The sequence below is a fragment of the Mesoplodon mirus genome (assembly GCF_964341445.2).
Source record: "Mesoplodon mirus genome assembly, chromosome: 9".
Classification (NCBI taxonomy): domain Eukaryota; kingdom Metazoa; phylum Chordata; class Mammalia; order Artiodactyla; family Ziphiidae; genus Mesoplodon; species Mesoplodon mirus.
Window position 1 is genome coordinate 84,832,098 of NC_138985.1, and position 25,063 is coordinate 84,857,160.

Here is a 25,063-nt window from a genome sequence, read left to right on the forward strand (position 1 = left end):
ACTAGATGTTTTATTGCACTAACATTATTTCTAAGTGACAGATTCATTTTGAGTTACTCTTTATGAAAGATGTAAGGAAGATTTGTATTTTGATTTTTTTTGCATTTAAATGTCCAATTATTCTAGCTCTGCTTATTTAAAAAAATATCCTTTCTTCATTAAATGGCCCTTGCTCCTTTGTCAAAGATCAGTTGAATATATTTGTGTCAGTCTATTTCTGGGCTCAGTATTCTGTTCCATTGAGGTGTATGTCTATATTTTTGCAAATGCCATGCTGCCTTCGTTGCTGTAGATTTATAGTAAATCTTAAAGTTGGGTAGAGTCTGCTCTCTAACTTTGTTCCTCTTCCTCAGTATTGTGTTGGTTATTCTGAGTCTTTTGCCTTTCCATACAAATTTAAAATCACTTCCTTAATATCCAAAAGGTAGCTTGCTAGGATTTTCACCAGGGTTGTGTTGAATCTATAGGTAAAATTAAGAATAGTTGAGGGTAAGAATAGTTGAGGGACTTCCCTGGCGGTCCAGTGGTCTTTTCAAGTATTTTCCATATTTAATAGTTTTTATCTTTCTAATTTCCAATTGTGCTTTTATATAATCTATATATACTTGCTTTTCAGATATATGTGTTGTGAATAATTTCTCCAAGCACATGGCTTACATGTTCATTTTCTGAACAGTGTCTTTAACTGAACAAATTTTCTAATTTTATGTAGTCCATTTTATTAAACTTTTTTGTTTGTTTTATGGTTATAGTTTTTTTTTAACCTAAGAAAAATTTGTCAATGCCCAGTTGCTACAATTTTCTCCTATATTTGTTTCTAGAAATATAGTACTTTACACTTAGGTCTATGATCCAATTCAAGTCAATTTGATGTAAAGTGTGATGGTGATGTAAACACTGAGGTTTATTTTTTTTCCACAAAGTACTCAGTACTTCCAACACAATTTGTTGAAAAGATTATCTTTTCCTAACTAAAATGTGTCAGTGCCTCTGTCAAAAATCAATTGATCATATGAGTATGTAGTCCTTATAGGAATAATTACTATCATTTTCTGTATTTAAAAACAAATAAATATGGTTTAGATAATTAAAGAAAAAATTACCCTGATGAATACATCACCAATTGGGTATTTGATAGATGACCATTTTGTTATGATCCTATCCCCAAACTTTTAAATAATGGCCAATTTTTCATATCAGATTTTATGTACCTTTTAAATAATGGTTAATTTTCATAGTACAGTAAAAAAATAATTCAGAACTGTTCTTTTTAAAGGGTGGGTTTTGTTTGTTTTTTATTTGTCTTCTAAAAGGATTTGACTCATTCATTGAAAGTGCAGTCACTAGAAATATCAATCCTGCTCCTTTTGTGGTTTGCTTAGAATTTTTCAAAGCTAATAATAATAATAGATCAATATTATACTTGTTAAGGTGAGTCTTTGAAGTTATTGATGATGACTAAAAATACTAGTAATTTTTTCAACGTTATTTTGTCCAATGAAAACAAAATCAGTAAGTAACATTAACTCATTACTATTCATTTTCACAAAATAAATTTCACAATATATAATATACTATATTATATAACATATAATATTTATACTGTAGTCTTTCATGTTGCCATCAAAACTCTTAGAATGTTAAAACTTCTACTTTCTTAAACCTTTGGAATCTGGCTTCTGACCCCTACATTTTACTGAAGTTGGATTTTAAATAATCGCCTCACAATAGGAAAATCCAATATTCTCAAAGAGCATTTACTTTTTTTCTGTCTCGGAAACTTCGTAGCCCATCATTTATCTCCTTTTGAAGACTTTTCTTCCCTAATTTCAGAGTCGCTGTTCTCTTATTTTCCTTTTCTTTGTTTACCTGATTATGAGTTCTCTCTGATTTCAATTATTCCAGTTTTCAAAATACAAACCTTCTTCAACATTTTGTGTGAAGCTCGCTTGCCCTCTGTTTCTATGCAATCCTTATTTTTGTTCATCTCATCTCTGCCAGTCTTATTCCTAATATGTACTATTATAAAGATATTTTTGTTTCTATGACTCATTGTTTTAAATGTAGGTGTACATTTAAAATGAATCTTTATATATTTGGCTACTTGATCCATTGGCAGCCCAAAATTAGGGTAGGAATTCCCACCAACTCATACACAAATGAATATAACCAATTTCAAGGTACAGTTCTATATATTTTTAGCTCTCTTTTTCTAGGAATTTGAAATGCAATACAAGTCTACTCACTATATCAATGAATGTACATTTTTTACTTTTGTTATTGAAAATTTTAACATTCACAGTTCAGAGGATAATATAATATTCACTATATCTATAATTACAGGTTTAACAGTTATCAGCATTCTTCCATTCTTTGCATTCTATACCTCCACACCACTGCTCAACTATTATTAATTTATTAATATACATGCCTGAAATGCATGAATCTTATATATAAATATTTGACAAATATATACAATTGTGAAACACATACCCTTATCGTGATATGGAATATTTAATTCAACCCAAAATTTCTCATTTGTTACTTTTCATTCAACCCCAACATTCACTGAAAATCCACTATTCTAGTTTTCTTTGTAATGTTGCATTGCTTTTGCTCTTTCAAAACTTCACATATATTGAATCAAAAGTATGTATTCTATTGTGTTTTTCTTCTTAAGCAAAATGTCTGTGAGATTTATCCATGTCATGTATATCAATAGTTCATTCTCTTTTATTGATGTCATATTCTATTTCATGAATATATCATAATTTGTGTATCCATTATTCTGATAATAGATATTTGATTTTTTGCCTGTTTTGGGATATTGTAAATAAAACTTGTAATTCTCCCATTTTTCATTTGACATCCATGTCTGAAAGCAAGTCCTATTCCTTTATGCTAATGACTTATTTTTCAGGCCACTTCTATCTATTCTGTTTCGTTTATTGATGGCTTTGCCACCGTCTTACAGTCTTCCTATTCTCTTCTAAATACTTTAGAGTAATTATCTTGCATGTATTCAAAGTACATATATATGATTCATTCAATAACCCAAGCTCTTAAATTGTTGACCTCTTAAGTCCCCAAGACCTCAGATCTTCAGTTACTCATTATTATGTCACCCTAATGAATATTAACACTGAAATTAATACCTCACTGAAATCAGAAATTTATATATTTAAAATTCTGACCTTACCTATTTATTCTTACAGTTCTCACAACTCAGTTATTCACAATACAATTCTTGTTACCATTAATTGAAAACTACAGCATTAACACAATTCCTGGGTGTTTCTTCCCTTTGATACCATGCTTACTTTCTGTGGTATATTATTTAAAACATTATCTCCTCAATAGCTTTCACTCCTTAATACAGATCCTGGGTTAATCCAAATGTCTGCCTTTCTTTGTTAACACCTGGGTTGCTAAGCATTGGAAAAACACTTAACAATTCTTGTTAGTGCCACTAAAGACTCATGATCTCCAAATATACCTAGTTCCTTGTGACTGTCAGACAACCCTTCTTCACTGTCCTCATAAACAGATCTCCAATTTCTTCAACTTTTACTTTACCAGCTCTTCTCTCATACTCAACATTGGATCTTGTTATGAAATGGCATAAATGGAGGCTTTCAAACAGGAAATCACTGTACACCAACATTTCCAAAATACCTGCATCTTCACTCTCTGGGTTAGTGATCAGTGTTTTGTTACTATCTTCTTTTCTTAGTATGTATTTCTTATTGATAGAAACTTGATTTTGGAAATAGCAAGGAAGATACGGCAGTGTGCCAGGTAACAGTTATTAGTTTACCTTACAGTTAGGAGTGTTAATGTATCACACATTTTTGCCAATGGAATACAAGAGAAAGTTATTGCATGGTTATCTAGATGTCAGCATCCACTCATATGCCCTTTTGTCCTTCTCTAATCTGTCTGATATACAGATGCGATGCTGAAGACCTAGACGTCTTGTCATCACAAGATAGTATGCTCAGGCTAAAGTATGGATGAGCCAAAAAATAGAAGTTCAGTTCTTTGAATCCTAACAGTCTTTTCAGCTAGTCCGTTCTCTTTTCCTCTTCTCATTTCTTCAATGCTGGTGTTTTCCTTGGCCATCTTAATCCCTCTGTTAATTATTTCCTCTATGTTCTTTTCTTTCTTTCTTCCCCATGATCCCTTCTACCTGCGGGTGAGCAGACAAGCATCTCTGGCTGGTGAGTGCCGGTCGGCACCGATCCTCTGTGCGGGAATCTCTCCGCTTTGCCCTCCGCACCCCTGTTGCTGGGCTCTCCTCCGTGGCTCCAAAACTTCCCCCCTCCGCCACCCGCAGTCTCCGCCCGTGAAGGGGCTTCTAGTGTGTGGAAACCTTTCCTTCTTCACAGCTCCCTCCCACTGGTGCAGGTCCCGTCCCTATTCTTTTGTCTATGTTTTTTCTTTTGCCCTACCTAGGTACGTGGGGAGTTTCTTGCCTTTTGGGAGGTCTGAGGTCTTCTGCCAGCGATCAGTGGGTGTTCTATAGGAGCAGTTCCACGTGTAGATGTATTTCTGATGTATCTGTGGGGAGGAAGGTGATCTCCGCGTCTTACTCTTCTGACACCTTCTCAAATCCCTCCTCGACAATGCTTTACAACTGTCACCACTGTATCCAAAACATTTCCATTACCTCAAGAAAAAACACCATACCCTTTTTTTTATTCTTCCCCAACCCTGAGCAATTACTAATCTACATTCCGTCTCCATGGATTTGCTTTTTCTTGACATTTCATATAAATGTGTTCATATAATATGCTGCCTTTTGTGTCTGGCCTCTTTCATTTAACGTAACGTTTTCATAATTTATCCATGTTGTAGCATGTATCAGAACTTCATTTTTTGTGGCTGAATAATAATCCATTGTATTAATTTGCCACATTTTGTTTATCCATTCATCAAATGATAGATCATTTCCACCTTCTGGCGATTATGAATGATGCTGTTATTAATTTTTATGCACAAGTTTTTGTGTGAATTATGGTTTCAATCATCTTGTGTGTATAACTAGAAGTAGAAATGTGTCACAAGGTAACTCTATGTTTACCTCCTTTAGGAACTGAAAAAATATTTTCCAAAGTAATCAGAACAATTTTTATTCCCACCAGCAATGTATGAGGATTCAGTTTCTACAACTCTTTGCCAACAATGCTTTCCATTTTGTTTTTCATTATAACTATTCTAGCGGGTGTAAGGTGGTATCTCATTGTTGTTTTAATTTGTTTTTCCCTAATGACTAATACTGAGCATCTTTAATATATTGGCCATTTGCATATCTTCTTTAGAGAAATATCTGCTCAGATCCTTTGCTCATGTTTAAACTGAGTTGTTTATCTTTTCATTGCTGAGTTAAATTTTAATATTTATTATAAATATTTTGATAAATCTTGATACTAATTGAAAAGTAAATATAACAGGATGAACGATTATAGCAATAAACCTCACAGTACGTATTCTTTATATTCTTCCTCATGTTCTAGCATTGATCATAGGACCTTATGTAAGAAAATGTCCTAGAAAGTCCATAAAACTCTTGAGTTTAATCAACCTGCTGAGTCATAGGGACAATTCTTGTCCCTAGGAACATATAATAGTGTTCTCTAGAGCTCAGTGCTCTTAACAAGCAAAAATCTCTTAAAATAATGTGTGCTTTATTAACAATCTTCCTCAAAATGAGAACCTTTCACTCTGATGCTAAGTTTCATGTACCTAAATCCATACTGCATTACTATATTTAGTTCTAGATCAAGGAATCATTACAGAACCCTTCAGAACAGTACACTACACATTTTCGACTCCTTCCGGCCTTTGGTTTCCCTTCATCATCACTATTTCATTATAGTGTAGAATATTCTTTACAGTAATATTTATATGATTTTCTCTATTAAATATTCAAAAAGAACTGGGATTTCATAGTAAGGACTCTGGAATTCATATTTCATGCCCTAAATACACAACAATTTCACTCTTTTCTTATTTAAGCCTTCAGTTTCTTCAACATACATTTCTTCCTTCCCTTTGAAGACCCTCATCAGCATTCAGAAAGCATCCATATTGCCCATCGTTAAATAATGTTTCCTTGATTCCATGTTCTTCTCCGGCAGTACTTTTTTTTTCCTCTGCTCTTCATCACAGGAAAGTACCTATGAAGAGTTAGCTAAAAGTGTTCTCTCTCCATTCTAGTCCCGTATCTTCCCTTTACCCACTCTATTAAGGCTTTTATTCCCATCATTCAAAAGGTATTTCCCAAAGTCACTAACAAACTCCCCCTTTTCAAATTGTATAGCAATTATCTGACTTCATATTCTATGAAACTGTGGCATGGTTGGCCACATTCTTATGTTAGAAATTATCTTTTTTATGTTTCTGTGATAACTCACTCACCTATTTTTGTCCTTCCTCCCAGGCCAGTCCATTTAAGTGTCCTTTATTGAGTCCTCCCTTAAACTAGTATTTTGTCTCTTCATAGCACTTATTTTATCTGAAATTACTTTATCTATATGAATTATTTATCCATGTCAGCTTTCACTGATGATTTAGCAGAATGCATATAAATATTTCTGTACAATTTGTTTATATCCTTGGATGACAGCACTGTAGAGCCTGCCATTCAGTATCCCTTCCTATAATCATTCATAAAATTACTAGATCTAGGTAAAGTCTCAAAATGATATTGAATCTAAATTTCCAAGAGTTAGCTCAGAAACTGTGAAGTGACTGAATTTACTTTACTTGCAAGCTAATGATTTAGGTTGCCACTGTTTTATGTACTCATACTGACAGAAGATACAATATCCCTGGGTCAGAGGCACAGGCTATTTATTTACTCATAGTACAAATAGCAGCCAGGGTAATATCTTAGCTCTGCTTCCCTATATCCCAATCCCCACAGGGTAACTCAAATAAAAACAGTATGTTACCTATCCATGTGATTCCAAATTTTAGGAGAGTTTGAGCTTTTAATAGCTGCTAACACATATGCTCATTCTCCTTAGAGAGTAAGAGAGATTACTCACTAAGCACATTTCCTTTGGGGGAGAGGAGAAGTGTGTCTCTTGCTTTACTACCTTGACCTTTAAGCACAAGTATCCAGGAGGGGGAAGGAGAGATGAGTATGACTCCAAATGTTTTCAGAAGTGTCTAACTTTGCAGAAAACCTATCTCAATCTTCTAAGGCATGTTTACTGTTCAAGTGTGTCCTTTTGCTTCAAAGAGCAGGACCATGCAGAAAATTGAAAACATTCAAGGTGAATTGTCTCCCAACAGATTCACTCCTGATTTCCAAATGTTTCAAGTCCTTTGTGAATTTTTCCATGCAAATACCACTCCATCAGCCTGATTCCTCTAGCACTGACTTAGTATGAAATTCATTGTTTGTTTCTGTTGCATTTAAAGCTAATATCAGTAGGAATCTGGATATCAGAATGAGGCCAACTTTCTGTGGTGACCTCAGCTATGGCCCCTAGGGTTATGGATCTAGCCAACTTAAGAAATTTCATAAACCATGAATGTCAGGTGTCTTTTTCCTTAAGTCTCTATGTTGACTCTGCCACCCATTTTAATGCATTTTTCTGGGTAGTAGCACAGATTCTGCCTTAGCCTGCCAGAAAAAAGTCTATAGGAATTCTATCATACCTGGAAACCCTTGCCAGTGAGATAAAGCTAACCCGAGTGCCTTCTGGTGCCAAGATACTGTTATTGATCACCTCAGGTAAAGTTACAGACACCCTTTATACTTTTCTAATTGAATAACTAGCATGTTAGTACAACCACCCACATAGTATGCCTAAATAATGTGTTAGTTATTTGTCTGGGAAAGTCATCTGAGTAACTGAAGTAAATCTCATTTTGGAGAGAGCTCTGCAGCCATCTGAGTGATATATAAGCTACCAGTGGAGTTTCTTTAAACACTCTTATAATCAGCTCTAAGATGTAAGTCATGTTTTTGAAAGGAAAGCAAGATTATACCAGGCCTCTAAACAATAAGTATGATCCAGAGGGCACAAATGTTGTTTCTAGCAGCAATTATTTCATATGGTTGGGACTCCTTTGTGGGACAGATAACAATAAGGGATATAGTTTGACAGTACCTCCAATGTGGCACCTTATGGGGTCTTTTCTGGGGCTTCCTAGCTAGTTGGTAAACCTAGGGCTCCCAATCAAGTCTGAGTAATTGAGTCTAATTCTTGTTTGGGGAGGAACTGCCTGAGGGAAATCAGTCCAATTGGTCCTGTTTGTCTACACTATCAGTGAGGTGGCATTCTTCATCTTTATGAAATCAATATGAGGAAACATCTAGAGGTTTTATACTTAGGACTTGCAGAAGCTGGCGTCATCCGCTTGTGGTCTCATGGTTAGAGTGGACTTGAGGGAGATAGCTGACTCAGCAGTCAGTTAAACTCAAACTCAGCAGTCAGTTAAACTCAAACTCAGCAGTCAGTTAAACTCATGACAGTTGGAGAAGGTTGCACTAAGGCATTTTACTTGGATGAAGACTCCAAGGCCAGGTTTGAAATATAATGAACATTAATGCTACCTCCTGACAACATACGCAATTACACACACACTCCCTCCCAGGATCTAAGGCATTCTATTCCCTCCCAGATTTGTGTTCTTTCTTGGTTTGTGTGCTGTCTCCACCTGTATAAAATCTGAGTACTCTATTCCAGGAGGTAAAACTTCATCTTTTATCAATCCTTTCTACTGTCACCAAGACCATGTATATGGAAGAGTGAGGTGTAAGAGGGAAACAAAAAGAACATCTATATATCTAAAACCTAACCAGAATTAAGTTGGAATCCTTGAGGACCCCTTTTATCCAGGACTGCATCCAGAGGGTGTGCCACCCACTGGGGATGGTTGAAGTTAAAAAAAAAAAAAAAAGAACTATGCTCAGGAATGGCAGGGGAGGAATCCTCAAATTACAGTGCTCATCCTTGTAACTCCCTTAATCCTTCAGATTTTGGTCTTAGTCATTGTTCTTAAAGAAGCTTAGATGAGATAATCCCCTTTGGGAAACACCTGCATTTAATAGCAAATCTGACTTAATGTGCATGTCCCTGGAAAAAGTAAAGGAGGTAGAGTCAGATTATTAGCCCATTGTTGACAAGCTTTTTCCATAAAATACAAATGGTCTTCAAAGCTGAACATATAGCAAGGATTTTTCTGAGGGGCCACAATGGTATGGCCAGAATTAGCTGATCAGTATTTTGAAGAAGTCAAAAGTCGATACTGGTGAAGCACCACAATAGTCTCACCATGGGGGTAAGGGACTGATGTAGTCAATCTGTCAGAGTGAGCAGGGACCGTACTCTGTATGATGTGGATTCCCTCACCAAAGGTTAAACAGATCCTTTTTTGTCATGAGTCACAAGATTGGCATGCAATTTATTTTTTGCATCAGAAATAGAGTCATTTCCTATGTGCTCAGTCTATAATGGTGAATGTGTATTGCCTTGTCCAGTATAGTGATGAATTCATATGGCGATTATGGCAATTTGGATATTTCAGGTTTGATACCATTTAGTCTCATCAGAGAATGAGCCCGGCCATGGGCATCTAGATTAACAACCTGGATAATTTGACCAGCAAACATAATCTGTTAACACAGTTCTTGGTCTTAGATAAGAAGTCGTTAGTCTTTAATCTGCAATAGTCTAAAAATTTTAGTTCTCCCCACTGAGTGCAGAAATCATGTCCAATTTCATTTTTGCACAGCTGCTGGTGTTCAGAGCGAACAGCCACAGCAGACATCGTCAGTTTTCCGCTTAGCTGAACCATCTATAAACCAGGCCTAGGCTTTCAGGAGAGACTCTGTGAATCTGGGACACCAAAAAAGTCAGTGGCTCTAATTTGATTTAGGCAGCACAGTGGGAAATCATGTTTTCCTCCATAAGGATAGTTGTCACTTTTTCATTTAAAGCCACTGAACTGCTGGGACCAGGCTGGTTGTATTCTTCAATAGACTACATTCATTTGGCAAGGGAGACTTAAAGCTCACGCCACTCTGTCATTCATACAATGTAAGTTGGCCAACCTCCAAAAGAGGCCTATCAAGTTGAAAAATCCCCCAAACTCTGTAAATCAGGCATTCAGTTTCAATAAGAACTCAGTGAGAAACTTAAGTTTCTTTTCAAAAGTGGTATATCTAGTAGCCATGCCAAAACCCCAAGTCCAAAATCCCAAAGAGGTGCCTTCAGGTAGATACTGCCTCCCTTTCCAGAGGCTTCAATAGGAACATACTCATTATTTTCAGGGTCTTAGTCTGTCTCCAATTACCAAAGAGTTCAATGTAGTGAGTAACATTCACACTAAATCCTGACTCACTCACTGGGGAAAATGGCAGGGGAATTTGTCTCCATAATGTACTTCTCTGCTTGCTGTTCTCCTCCAGTCAGGATGGTGATCCCCTCTGGCAGTTATAAGATTGGAAGTACAGCATATAACATACACATCAATTCTTAAGTACATCCAGATGTAGAAACAGTAAAAACATGAAATAGAGCAAAGGACTCCACCTACAGTCATCCAATAGTCATTGTAGCTTTTTTTTTTTTTTTTTTTTTAACTGTACATGTCTAGAGTCTGGTTACTCAGCTGTACTCTCCCCAGATTCTAAGAAGTATTTGAACTGGACTCTTTCTTCTTTCATTATATCCCTTTACATGTTACTGTGGCTTAAGTCTATATCCTTGGTACTTTCAGTCACTCCTGGGCCCAGAATCCCTTCCCCCAGCAGGACCTTTTATAGCATCCAACAGAACTATGAACGTGTGAGATTCTCCCTTCCTTGAAGTTCCCCCAGTATATCCAAGGTTTGTAGGACATTAGGTCCTCCTTGAGGATAAGGAGATCTTTTTTTTTTTTTTTTTTTTTTTTGCTGTACGTGGGCCTCTCACTGTTGTGGCCTCTCCCGTTGTGGAACACAGGCTCCGGATGCGCAGGCTCAGCGGCCATGGCTCACGGGCCCAGCCACTCCGAGGCATGTGGGATCTTCCCGGACCAGGGCACGAACCCGTGTCCCCTGCATCGGCAGGTGGACTCTCAACCACTGCACCACCAGGGAAGCCCCGAGGATAAGGAGACCTTGATTCCACCCCTAATCTTAAAGCAGCTAAGGTCATCATAGAGAAAGGACAAGAAATCTGGGGTTCTCTCAGAAAGTTTCTCCATGCCAGTCAGCAAAACACGTTTACTTTCAGGTCTGCCTGAAACTCCTGAATTTTTTCTCCTCCTACCTTGAGGAGAGAGAAAAAAATGAATGCACCATATGGACTGCTTATGACCAAGATGACCTAATTTCCTTCAGCTTGACTAAACTTTAGGCAGCCTCCTAAAGGGAGGCTCCTGACCTCCCTTTTCCTAGGGCGTTTACTTTTGAAAAGTTGAAATTGCAAAATTTATCTCTGCACTTTTGAAATGTAGATAAATCTTCTCTCAGCATCTTACCAGTTTTACTACCCAGGAATTTCGTCAAATATCTGGGAGCCAACACTTGAGATATAATTATCAAGGAATTTAGTGCCCATATCTCCCAGTGTCTATGGGATTGCAATAAATGCTAACTGGCAAACACGAAAGGCCTGATCACATTGACCAACTTCCAACTTAATGACCTCCAGTAATTTTCCATTAGCTCACCCACAGCTTAAAAACCCTTCTGCCTTTTGCTTCAGTACAGTTTAATTTCTATCCCCTATTGCAATGGTCTGAATAGACTCCCTTACCTGTTGAACTTTGTAGAGTGCAATTTTTGTTTGACATTTATTTCAAACGTACCTCTCAGTACTATTTGTAACCACTTCCCCGAAGTCATTCTCATTAACAAGCAACAAAGTGGAGGACTACATATTGTCTAATGCACCATACAGATTTGGTCAACAAGTCACTGATTCCCGTGGACTTCCTGATTCAGTGGATCCACAGATCCATTTTGTACTTCTTCCAGATGGGTATATTACTGATAATACTCCATACTTTTCACTAGGTTGAAAAGTCTGAAGCTGTGAAGAATCTGAGATTATGCTGCTGCATGCTAGCTGACAAATTAGCCTGACACCATTTATGTACATACATTGACAGATAGGGACACAAACTATTTTATTTCTCATAGGAAAAACACTCGCTAGAACAGCATCTTAGCACCCAAATTCCCACAGAATAACACAAATATAGACTGGATGTTTCCTGTATATGCTGTGGAATTATATCACAAAAGAGGAACTGCAAAATTTAAGAGACCCAGCTTTTTTATAGATTGCTGGCATATCTGCCTTTCCTGTGAGAAAGAAGGGAGGGATACAGGGATGGAAGAAGAGGGGAGAAAGGGAGAGAAAGAAACAGATTACTACTTAAGTATATCTCTTCTTCCAAGTGAGAGATGGAAAATATCTCTTAGTTTATTAATCTAGAAAGCAAGAAAGGAGGCAGGGTGTCTCCATCCAGAGAAGGAAGGAGAGGGCTTTAGATATTCAAATCTCTCTGGAGTTCTTTGTCTTTAAGAAGATCTATCTCTACAAAGTGAGAGAGTGGCATGGACATGTATACACTACCAAATGTAAAATCGATAACTAGTGAAAAGCAGCCGCATGGCACAGGGAGATCAGCTTGGTGCTTTGTGACCACCTAGAGGGGTGGGATAGGTAGGGTGGGAGGGAGGGAGATGCAAGAGGGAAGAGATATGGGGATTTATGTATATGTATAGCTGATTCACTTTGTTATACAGCAGAAACTAACACACCATTGTAAAGCAATTATACTCCAATAAAGATGTTAAAAAAAAAAAAAGGTCCCCTGTGCCGCAACAAAGACTTGACGCAGCCAAAAAAGAAATAAAAAAAGAAAGAAAAGACAATCTATCTCTAGTTTCCAATGTGTGTTGGCTGTTCAAATATGCCCTTTGTTCTGAAGCAAAGTGAAACTATCCAGTAAGATTGGTCACCCAATACCAAGATAATGTTAAATTTTACTTTTATTCTTCAAGATGTGTACTCATCACTCATCAAAAGTTATTGACTTAGACAGAGATCAATAGAATATTGTCTTTGCATTTAAATATCCAGATCATTGATGTGTTCATTAATACATTATGGCATAAGTCTAACATGTCTTAGCATGTGGGTAAACTCTGGGGAGGGTACTAAACCAATTATTTGCAAATCTTACTTAAAATGTCATTCAAAAATATATGTATCAAATGTATAAATATGATTAAACTGTATTGAATGAAGTAGAGAATAGAAGTTACCTGAGGCCCATTTAATAGAGATCGCTTTTGAGATATACCATTAAGGTTAGAAAGGATAAGGTTAGAAAGGATCAGCATTCACAGACTGTGTAATGAGAAAATATTTTTTAAAAACAAAATTGATGTACTATAGATGATGTTGTTTGAATGGCATGTTGATATAACAAAAATATGTGTGACCAAGTTATGGTAATTTAAAACACACTTATATTTACTAATGGTATAAAATTAATTTTATATTACTAGTGACTTTTTACATTTGATTATATTAATGAAATCTATTAAGAATTACATTTTATAGGCTTAAATAACTTTTGCAGTTATTAAACTTGCTACTGTTTTTAACAGTTCTCATTTAGCAAACTACTGAGAAATCTTTAGAAAATAATTTCAATTCAAATTATTGGAATTGCAGCCAGAGGTCTTATTTTCTTTTTTACTATATTCAAAGGCTATCTTTGAATCTCATTCCTTCTAAATATATTTTTCAAAATATTTGACCCTTCTTCCCTGTTCTCTGTCTCCTTCTTTTTGCTTTAGAGTCTATTTATACTTTATCTACTTGCCTGGGACATTTGCTATAGCTTTTGCATATTTTTTGTCACTGCCAAAGGTTTGAGTTTTATTTCCTCATTGTCCATTGTCAAGATCTCTGGGTCAGCATGGGAAGAACAGTACCCAATTCCAGATTCTCCATTTTCTCAGAAATGGAGATCAGACACCTTTCTGCCTTTTTCAAACTTACTCTTTCACAAAGCACACACTTTTATAATAAACTATTCTTATTTCTTTCTGCCATTTAAACTTTTTGATGGCATGGTCCTTATCCTTATGCATCTTTGAATGCCTACTATAGTGAGTATATAGAGGGAGCTCAACATGCATAAGTTGGATTGTAGTGTTTAAATGAACTAGAAATTAGATAAATTTATGTTAAGAAATAAATATAGAAACACATAGAATTATAAGTGTATGAAAAAATGAAATAGAGACCCCAAATAAAATTTCAGACCCATCATATTCTATACACTAAACAATTAGCCAAGAACAAATAATCCTTGCAGAGCAATTTGTTATTTATTGGTTGATTTCAATGGCAATCTTCCAAATGAATGGTCTTTCTCTAGGCATTATCTCTGTGATAAAACCTTTTACACTGTATGTAAAACCTGCAAACTTCTATGTATGCTGATGCATCTAGTGTACACACAGTTCATGCAAATGATCAAAATGTGCTTCAATCTATGAAATAATTAATATTAATTATTATTAAAATCCAATATTTGAATTAATTTAAACAGGGAATCCCATTGTGCAGGATAAACATATTATTACAGATTCCATAGGGCATTATATATTGCAACTCTGTAAATTATCTGTCTCAGCCTTTATTCTGAGCTCCTCATAATATTTAGTTAGTTAAGAGCCTGCATTTTGATCTGATATGACTTTTTAAAAACTTGTGATGGACTCTACATTGCTGGACGTCCATAGCTGAAACTGCTCTTTTTGCAGATGAATTATGAAATTTCTACCCTGATGTGAAAGACTTTTGTAGTTTGAAACAGGCATCTATCTTGTTTTTCATGCCATTTACCACATTACAGGTAGCCTTGCTCAAGTGCAAGTGAGGCTGCTCCTGAAATACTTAACCTTGTAAAATGAAAACTTCAAGGTGATTGCTGGGCTTCAAGATGAGCTAGCCAATAATCTACAGACCAGGCATCTACTAGCATCTCCCAAATATCATCCCTCCAGCTACTGACTGTTTTAAAATCACATTTAACTCAAATACTCTGGTTGACATTATTATAAATATGAACACATAGTAAAGGTGAATTATTATGTGTCACATACAGCTAAAAGAAAAAAGGATGAGAAACAAACGAAAAGCAAAGCATCAATAGTTTAACTTTAGAGAGATGAAAATTACTTATTTACATAGCAAAATGTTTAAAAATTTATATATATATATTGATCTGTGTTATATTTATGCAAATGTAGATATTTAGCAAAGAATTGAGAAAAATAGTTAAAACATATTTAATTTTCCCAGTCATCTAGATTTTGTTTTTCATTGAACACAATGGAGAGTACCACTGATACTTTGAGAATGAAATTGATCTAAGTAATATTTTTAATAAAGTGAATTGTCTTAGACATTCCAATTAATATATAAATTAAGTAGGGTCCAAACTAAGTTTTGATATAACCATTTTCTAATGTTTTCTTATTTAAAAAAATTCCATTTCTTCCTAAGCATTTAAAATTTAGAAACAGATTATTTTCACTGTTCTAACTTGTCATTTTAGATCATTAAACATATACTACTGACACCTAGATTTTCTGTTTAGTAGAATAGCTTATTCTTCAACAGAACACTTTAAAGACTAGGAAAAAAATCATGTACTAAAACCACCTGTCTGAATTATAAATGCAAATGTATGTTACAAGATAATGGGGCTAATATAATACAGCACAGTGGTAGCATGAACAAAGTACTGTATCTAGAAAAATCTATTATGAATTGTAAAAACAATACTACAAATACAATTCCATTGCATGGAATACAGTTCAATTTATTTAGTAGAAAATACACCATAAAAAGTGGAATTGCAAATATCACTACAGGAATTAATATACTGGCAATGAAAAACTAATTTCTAGACAGCCAAAAGTTTGAGGCTTTGAAGGGATTTTTTTTTCCATTATAAGTATACACAGCCTACAATTAAGAAAATGGAATGACTTTTTAAAGATGTGTGTACAATACAAAAATATGGCAAATACAATTCACTTGTTAAAATTTTTGGAGAAAAAATATCTCATATGGTCTTGTAGGTTACATGATATTAGATATGAACTTTTACTTATAGGAATATGTCAATGCCTTCTTATATTTATCTTTTAATTCTTTATATTTAATTTGCATGATTATATAGTATATAAAATCTCCAATTCCTTGATATATAGTTTGAAACCTTGTTTCAAAACATTGCTGGAGGGGCTGTGAGAGCTTACTGTTTAGTGCCTCTTGATTTATGAATCTAGACAATTTCAGTGGGGCTTCTGAGCATTATTTTGTTAGGTCTCATTCAACTGCCTTTTCTCCAATGCAATTTCAGAAATACTCAATTTTGATGTAAAGATGTTCCTAATGAAATTATTCGTTTTGCTTGGTTATCATTTACATTCAGTTGCTACTTAGTTATTCAATATTATGATAGGTTAAGATGAAATTGTTAAGTGAATGTGGTATTTAATCTGATTTTTAAATAATAATGCATCATAATTTAGTATATAATAATTTTATGAAGTACCCCAAAATAGGAATGGAAGTATTTGAGTTGACTATGAATGTTAATGTTACAAAGATATTATTATTCAAAATTAATCCTACCTAGACTTTTTAACTGATTTTGAAATAAGCTACTTTAATTTTCTAGGAAGTAGTTATCTATCAATATAATTTATGTTATAGTAGGTACTCTAATAAGACTAAACACAAACACCAAAGGCTTTTGAATCTTTTTAACACCTGAATTCTGTCAAATAACTGATTTTTTTCTTGATTCATGATGAGAAAGGATATTTTAGATAAATTTGAGAATTTCAATAATAGTTGTGCATAATACAGCTATATTAAAAATAACATCTCAGAGATCATAAAAAGATCTCTGCTAAATGTAATATTAAACATTACTTACATAATGAAGTGTAAATATGAAACACAACAATGCATCAATACTATTTTGGTATGTATTTCATTTTTGTTTCTTTTTCTCTTGGTCTGAACAACTGATCAACAGAAACTGTACTGGCTTTTTGGATGTATTCAATCTGCCAGAACTTTTATCTTTGCAATACACCTATATTTGTTGTTGTTCCTTGGCTCCTGTTCTCATCTAGTGATGTTTTTCAAGGAGCCTTTGAAGTTTTGACCTATTTTGTAGCATGAGACGTTCATTTTCAATAGTACCTTCATGTCACAAATGGAAGGAAGCACAGTTGCACAATGTAAAAATCAGTATTTCCTCAGATCCCACTTCCAGATCCTATCACTATGTCATATTTGGTTTCTGCCTCTAAGAAAGCATAGCATTTTCATTTTCAACTCAGCTGCTCATTTCTCAATTTTTATATTCCAGCTCAGCCAACCGTCTTGTGACCCTGTCTGCTGTTGACAGCTGGATTACACTGCCAAATAATTTATTTCAGTGAGTTTGAAACTTTACTCTTATCTGACTTGCTGATTTCAGTTAAACATGAAAATCTGATGCCAAATGCAAAGATGCCAGTATTTAAGAATTCACTTGTAACTCTATTGTTATTGACACACAGATTTTTCACCATATAGTTTTTTGTGTAGAAGTTGAAAGAAACATCAAAAGCATTTATGTATGATAGAACTTTAAGCTTTTGATTCAGACCTGGTAGGATTGTGAATTCAAGTGAAAAATGAAACTAAAATATATAACTTGCACTTTCAAAAAAAGTCAAATGTGAGGCAAAATAAACCTTAAATCATGTAGCTGTTAGTAATCATTATTAAGAATAAAAATATATTTGTATAATTTTAAAACATTTTAAAAGATATGGGAGAATTTAGTTCTCATAACTGGTCATTTTTACTTTTGTTTTAGTTCATATATTTCTCAACTTCTGCTGGTCAACAATACAATTCTGAAATTGGCTTAATTACAATATTTCCACGATACTTATTTCAGGTAAATTAAGCTAGGGTATAGTTAAGAAAGTGCCATCACCCAATGTTCATCAAATGAAACTATTTTACAAATTCCCAACTTTCCCCTTAAGATCAAAACCAGAACATCATCATTTGTGTATTCTAATCACTATGCTGTGTCTTATTTTAACAATTCTATCTATTATTCTTATAGCTGAAGATTTACTGAGTAATCATACTGGTTGCATCATTCAAGGTATTCATATTCTAGGGACTAGGAGTTAATTTTCTCTCCATGGATTACATAGAATTTATCTCCACAGTTTAGTTTGTAAGTACTTTAAAAGGAGAGGATTTTTTAAAATATTTTTTTCTTTTCTCCTCAGTTGACAAAACATCTTATTCTACATTCATAATTTTAAAAATAATGGTAGGTACTACTTGGATATATAGATGTTCCTCAATACGGAGAGTCTATGCTACATTTTCCAGAAAGAAGAGAAATTCTAATTTTACTTACACAAAGCAAAAAATGATAATGACACATAATTGTTCATCTGCAATCATGGTTTCTGATCATTTCCTCATGATACTGAGAATGTTCCAAAAGTGTTTTCTGTACTGTACAAAAATTTACTGATTCAATATATTTTTGAATATTCACTAAGCATCACTGACTGATAATAAAAACTGTCACAGTCTGCTCCCTACCCTCAAGCAACTAATGATGTAGTAGTAGATGGGCAAGTGCAAAAGCATATTTCTATCCTTATTATATAAATGTGGATGTGCAATTGTGCATGAATGAGGGAACGTATAAGCCTAGCAAAACTGACTGTGGAAGGGGAATTTTATAAAACTTAATAGAGAGGTTGATCTTTTAGTTGTATGTTGATGAATAATGAAAGGTGTGTTCATATTGAATGGCCACTTATAAGAGAATGTGTTAGGCACTCTTGGCAGAATTGTTACTGATTTGAACCTGGAGAAATGAGCAAGATTCAAATTATGGAGACATATATACTATGCTAAGTAAGACGTTTGAAATATTGCCTATAATGAAGTGAACCACTGAACAATTTTAAGTAGACAGTATCTTAAGTTTTTAAAAGATGTGTACAATGGCAGATGAAAGACGGATCTGTGGATGTAAAGTCCTCTATGAGACAGGGATAGTTGTTAAAAAACTAGAAAACCATTGCTAGAGTCCAGGACATAATGGTGATGGTGACACGTAGTTCTTTGGCTTGGGCACCCAGGCCAATGGTGAGTTTCACTGAGGTAATGTATCTTTGGCATGAATAAGTATGCAGGAAAAGGTAACGAGTTTGAGGTAAATGTGAGATACCTGTGAATAGCCAATGATTAATTCTGATGTATGGATGTTGAATTTAGGGGTGAAGAAAGAGCTTGATAAAGTAGCATTTGAATTGACTGAACCTGATATATATATATAAAACATTGACTGAACCTGATATATATGTAAAATATATATATATTTAAGATAAAATTAAAAATAAAATGAGAAGAAAAGAGAAAAATCTATGAGACACCAAAATTTAGATTATGATCAAAGGATGAAATCTCTCAAAAGTAAGTAAGTAAGAATGTTAAGGAAAATAAAGGAAACTAGATCAAAAACCAGGAGAAAAATCTCATGGAAGTTAAAGAAGGTTTGAAGAAAACCGTAGTCACTAATTCGAAATTTTGCAGATAATGTGATTAATGTGACCATTGAACATGTTAATTATTCTTCACAGGAGGCTGTTAATAACTTTTTGGTCTGTGATTCCAGTGTACTGGGAAGCTAAGCTCTAGAGCAATTGAAGAACTAATTGTGGGTAAGTAATTAAAAATACAAGTGTAGACTATCCTATCAGTTTACTTGTTTGTCAGTGGAGGCTAAGAGTATTAGCTAAGTGGAAATATAGTGAAAGGAAAGAATATTTGTGTGATAAAAATATCTGAACATGCTTTAAGGATGTAGTGAAAAGTCATTTGAAATAACAAGCTCTGCATTAGATAAAAAATAGATAATGGGAAATTTGTGAATTTTGGATGAGAATATTGATGACAGGTGCAACAGCACAGTGGCAGGTATTACTCCCTTTGCCTTAAACATAAAGAAAAACTCCTTTTTCTGAGATTGTAGGGAGGAGGTAGAATAGACAGTGATATTATGTGTGTAGGAGGACAGTGATGAAGGAATTCATCACTAATTTCCTCCTAATTCACTGGAAAATATCACTATCTGAGAGAAAAGATAATAGGGTAAAATAAAAATACTTGAGAGTAGTGGTCAAAGTTTAAAAGAGTTACTGTGGAAAACTGGATAGGGAGTTGACTAGGACCATGTGAACTATTTCCTGTATGAATCTGGAGACCCAGCTGTGTATATGGATCTTGATTTCTTTTTATAAGAAACTATTGTTACAGTTGTGTAGTTTTCTCCTGCAGCTCTCAGCAGAGATGAGTGCTGGAGCAGAGGCAGCATGTGATCAGTGCTTTTGTGGACAGGAGAGAGGAAAAGATAATGGAATAATAATGTTGCCAATGACTTTAAATGAGTAGTTGCAAAGATGTGTTATGTCATCTGCTCTGTATAGGTAAGAAAAAAGTCATGGTATACAAAGGTGATTGTAGATCAATATTAGGAGTAGACAAAAGCTTAGAAATTATTATTTATAATAATAATAGAATTATTAAAAATGAAAATGATAAAATAATTGAGAGCAAGAAGTGTATGTGGTTCAAGGCAAATATTATGATGTTGGACTTTATAATTTTGAAGCTGGTATACCTTCAACTATAGCCAAGATTCAAAATGAGGTATTGGAATTGAGTAGTAGAATTAGAGTAGAAATTAAGAACATTGGAAGATAAATTTGGTAAAAGTACCAATCATAACTTTTATATTTTACTTTATAATTAGCATAACTTTTGAAGTTGCCTTGGTTCATGGCGATGGTAGAAGTGTAGATATTATGAAACACATGCAAAATTTTCAATAAAATATGGAAAATACACAGAGAGATGTTAGATGGTAATAGCTCCATGTCAAAAACAAAAGAAAAACACACAGCAGAGGAGTAATTAGAAAATCAAAGAAGTCATTACATCAGATTGGCTTGGCTTTAAGCCTTACCTCTACCACTTGCTGACTATAAAATCTTGGAGAAATGATAATCTTCCCTGCATCAAAAATGTATTTTAATCAATCTGCAAATTCAAGCAAATTTCTATACAAACAAAACATATTTTTTTAACTAGAGGTCATAAAAAGATAATGACAAAGACAAAGAAACTCTCAAATCATAAAATCAGTTTCTAATATACATTTTTCATATGGTAGCATGCATACATATATGCAAAATCTGGGAAGAAGAATATCCTTCCCTAAAGAATTACATGCAGTGACATTCACATTTATAGAATGACTAGTAAGAAAATTGTACAACTAAAACACTTTGCTCATTTTCATTCTTGTTAGGACATTTTAGACTTAAAACTCGTCATCCTATTATTCCAAGGTAAGCAGTTTATTCACTGCCTCAAATTTTAAACAAAAAGTTGAGGAGGTTTTCTACTTCTAATTGTGAAACAGTTTTTTGGAATAAGACTAACATCTCCACTGAAAATAAATCCAAAAAAAGTAGAAGGAAAAAAAGAATATAAAAGCAGAAATCAAGAAGAGGAAAAATAATAGTAATTGCCCATTAGAAAAAATAATCAAAAGCTCAAGTTTGTTGATTAACCTGATTCATCATATGTAAACAATAGTTGCAATTCAGTACATTAAAAAGTTGAAAAATTAAATGTGCATCTAACTTGATGCAGAACAAATCTTTGATAAAATTCAACATCTAATAATAATAATATTTCCACAAAATAATATCATAGAACAGAGCTCCCCTAAACTGATAAAGAATATATACAAAAAATTTAGCAAACATCACAGTTAATTTGAAACATTGTAAGATTTGTTCTTGTTGTTGGGCCACCTCTTTTGTCCATCAGTAGTCTGGCTATCCTAGTGAGTACAATAATAAGTGAAAAATGGTAAATCTTGGAAATGAAAAAACACAAATGTTATTAATTTACAGACTACATGCTCATGAATTTAGAATATCAAAATGATCTAGAAAATAAACTGTTATTACAAATATGTTAATATAGGAATTTTACTGGATATGAGGAAATATAAAAAGGAACTTTCTACGTATACACACCAGATTATTAGAATGTATAAGCACACACATTTTGGAGATGATGTGTCAGGAGGATTATCTACGTTTTCTAAGATAGAGTATAGTTTCACATCACTTAAATGACTAATAAATCCCTAGAATTCTCTTCTTCCTAAGGAAACATTTGCTCTAATTGGTATTTACCTTGCTTGTTTAACTATAAAGGACTTTACCCAAACAGCATTTTCCTGTTGTGACCTTTTATGACAATGTGTTATCAGCAGCATAGACAAGAACAGGGAGAATTTCTGCTGATCACAAATCTTACCAGGGACACTAAAAAAAAAAAAAAGACAAGCTGCCTTAATCTACAAATGACTTTTTCTGTCCCATACCTTAACATTCTCTGAGAGGCAGATCAGCATAATTAATAAGGGCCAGTGAATAACACTCACAGCTGGCATTTTTATATGCAGTTGTGAATAAGTGAAGGACTATAATCATGATATTCTACCTACTTGCTTTTTTGTGTGTTGATATTCAATTATAGTGGTGTTTTAAAAGTTAAATGAAGAATAAACTAAAAGATAAAAGCTCAAAAAGGGTCTTTGAGAGAAGAAATCTTTTCTGAGTTTAAATTCTGATTCTGCTTTTTTTGAGTGATCTCACGTGAGTCTCACTTTTTCATCTGTAAAATGGAGAAAGGATAATAATAACCAGTGCACGGGGTCATTGGCTGAATTTTTAATGTTTGTAAAAAGTGCCTTGTGCAGTAACTAGTGTATAAAGTGGACTCAAAAGAAAAAGACAGTCATTGTAGTGTTGTAGTAATAACAGTAGAAGTGGTAGTCATTATTATAAAGACCCTTGACTTCCATATATCATTGCATGTCAATAAAGATTGAAATCCCTCTCTGACTCAAAAGATGATTCAGTAAATTCAGTAGAGAGAGAGAGGGAGAGAGGGAGAGAAAGAAAGAAAAGAAAAGAAAAGAAAAGAAAAGAAAGAAAAAGCAATATGCTCTTGGTTTCATTTTGATAGAGCATTTGTGTTTCATTATTTTATTTGCATATTTCATTTTATTTTTTTTTTACTAGTTGTTTTGGTATAATGCATAAACCAAATAACAGTGAACCCATAAAATAAAAAAGCATCTCACTTTACTGTGGATTTAATTTGTTTAAAAATTGCTTATTCTTCCCCCAAAAACTATAGCTTTCAATTTTCTTATTTAAGAGCAAAGATTTTAAAAGATGTGATCTTCAAGATCTGTTCTGTTTCTAAAATTATGTCTGTGTGTGAATAGATAATATTTAAGTGAACTTGGATAATTATTAGAGATTAAAAATAAAGTTTAAAAAGAATATAGAGAGCTTCCCTGGTGGCAGAGTGGTTGAGAGTCCGCCTGCCGATGCAGGGGACACCGGTTCGTGCCCCGGTCCGGGAAGATCCCACATGTCACGGAGTGGCTGGGCCTGTGAGCCATGGCTGCTGAGCCTGTGCATCCGGAGCCTGTGCTCCGCAACGGGAGAGGCCACAAAGTGAGAGGCCTGCGTACCGCAAAAAAAAAAAAAAAAAAAGAATATAGAAAGAAAGGCAGAGAGGAACCCAAGATAAAAAATAACTATAAGGGTTACTTCTGTTAAACAGTTTTGTGATAGTATGAGCTGCTATTCAAAGTAGTACTAGCAGTCCTAGCCAGAGCAATTTGACAAGAAAAAGAAATAAAAGCTTCCAGATCAGAAAGAAAGAAGTAAAATGACCTCTCCTTGCAGATTACATGATCATATATGCAGAAAACCCTAAAAACAACAACAACAAAAACAAAATGTTAGAAATCAGTGAACTCAGTAAAGTTGCAGGATACAAAATCAGTGTCATTTCTATACATTAAAAATGAACTATCCAAAGATGAGATTAAGATAACAACCTTATTTACAATAGCATCAACCATAATAAAATATTAGGAGTAAACAACCAAAGAGAAAAACTTGTATACTGAAATTATAATACATTGATGAAGGAAATTAAAGAACACACAGATAAATGGAAGGACATTATATGTTCATGAATTAGAAGAATATTATTGTTAAAATATCCATACTACCCAAAGTAATCTACAGATTCAACGCAATCTCTATCAAAATCTCAATGGCATTCTTTACAGAAATAGAAAAACTAATCCTAAAGTTTATATAGAACCACCAAAGACCCTGAATAATTAAAGCAACCCTGAGCAAGAGGAGAGCAGGAGACATCTCACTTCCTGATTTCAAAATATACCACAAATGTAAAGTAATCAAAACAGTATAATACTGGCATAAATACAAACATATAGATGAATGGAACCGAATAGACAGCCCAGAAAGAAATCCACACATTTACAGTCAGCTAGTCTTTGACAAGGGTGCCAAAGACACACAGTGGAGAATGTATCAATGAATAGCATTGGGAAAGCTGGATATCCACATGCAGAAGAATTATATTGCACCTTATCTCACTTCATATTTAAAAATCAACTCAAAATGGATTAAAGACTTAAACATAAGACCTGAAAACATAAAATAACCAGAAGAAAACAAAAGAAAAAGCTTATTGACATTGGTCTTGGCAATGATTTTTGGGATATGAAACTAAAAGTAAAGGCAATAAAAGCAAAAATGGATAAGTGGAACTATATCAAACTACAAAGCTTCTGCATAACAAAGGAAATAATCAACAGAATAAAAAGGCAATGGGAGAAAATACTTGCAAACCATGTATCTTATAAGGGGTTAATAGCCAAAATATACAAGGAACTCATCATACAACTCAAAAGAAAAAATCAATTAACCTGATAAAAAATGGGCAAGGACCTGATTAGACATTTCTTAAAAGATGTATATACAAGTGGCCAACAGGTATAT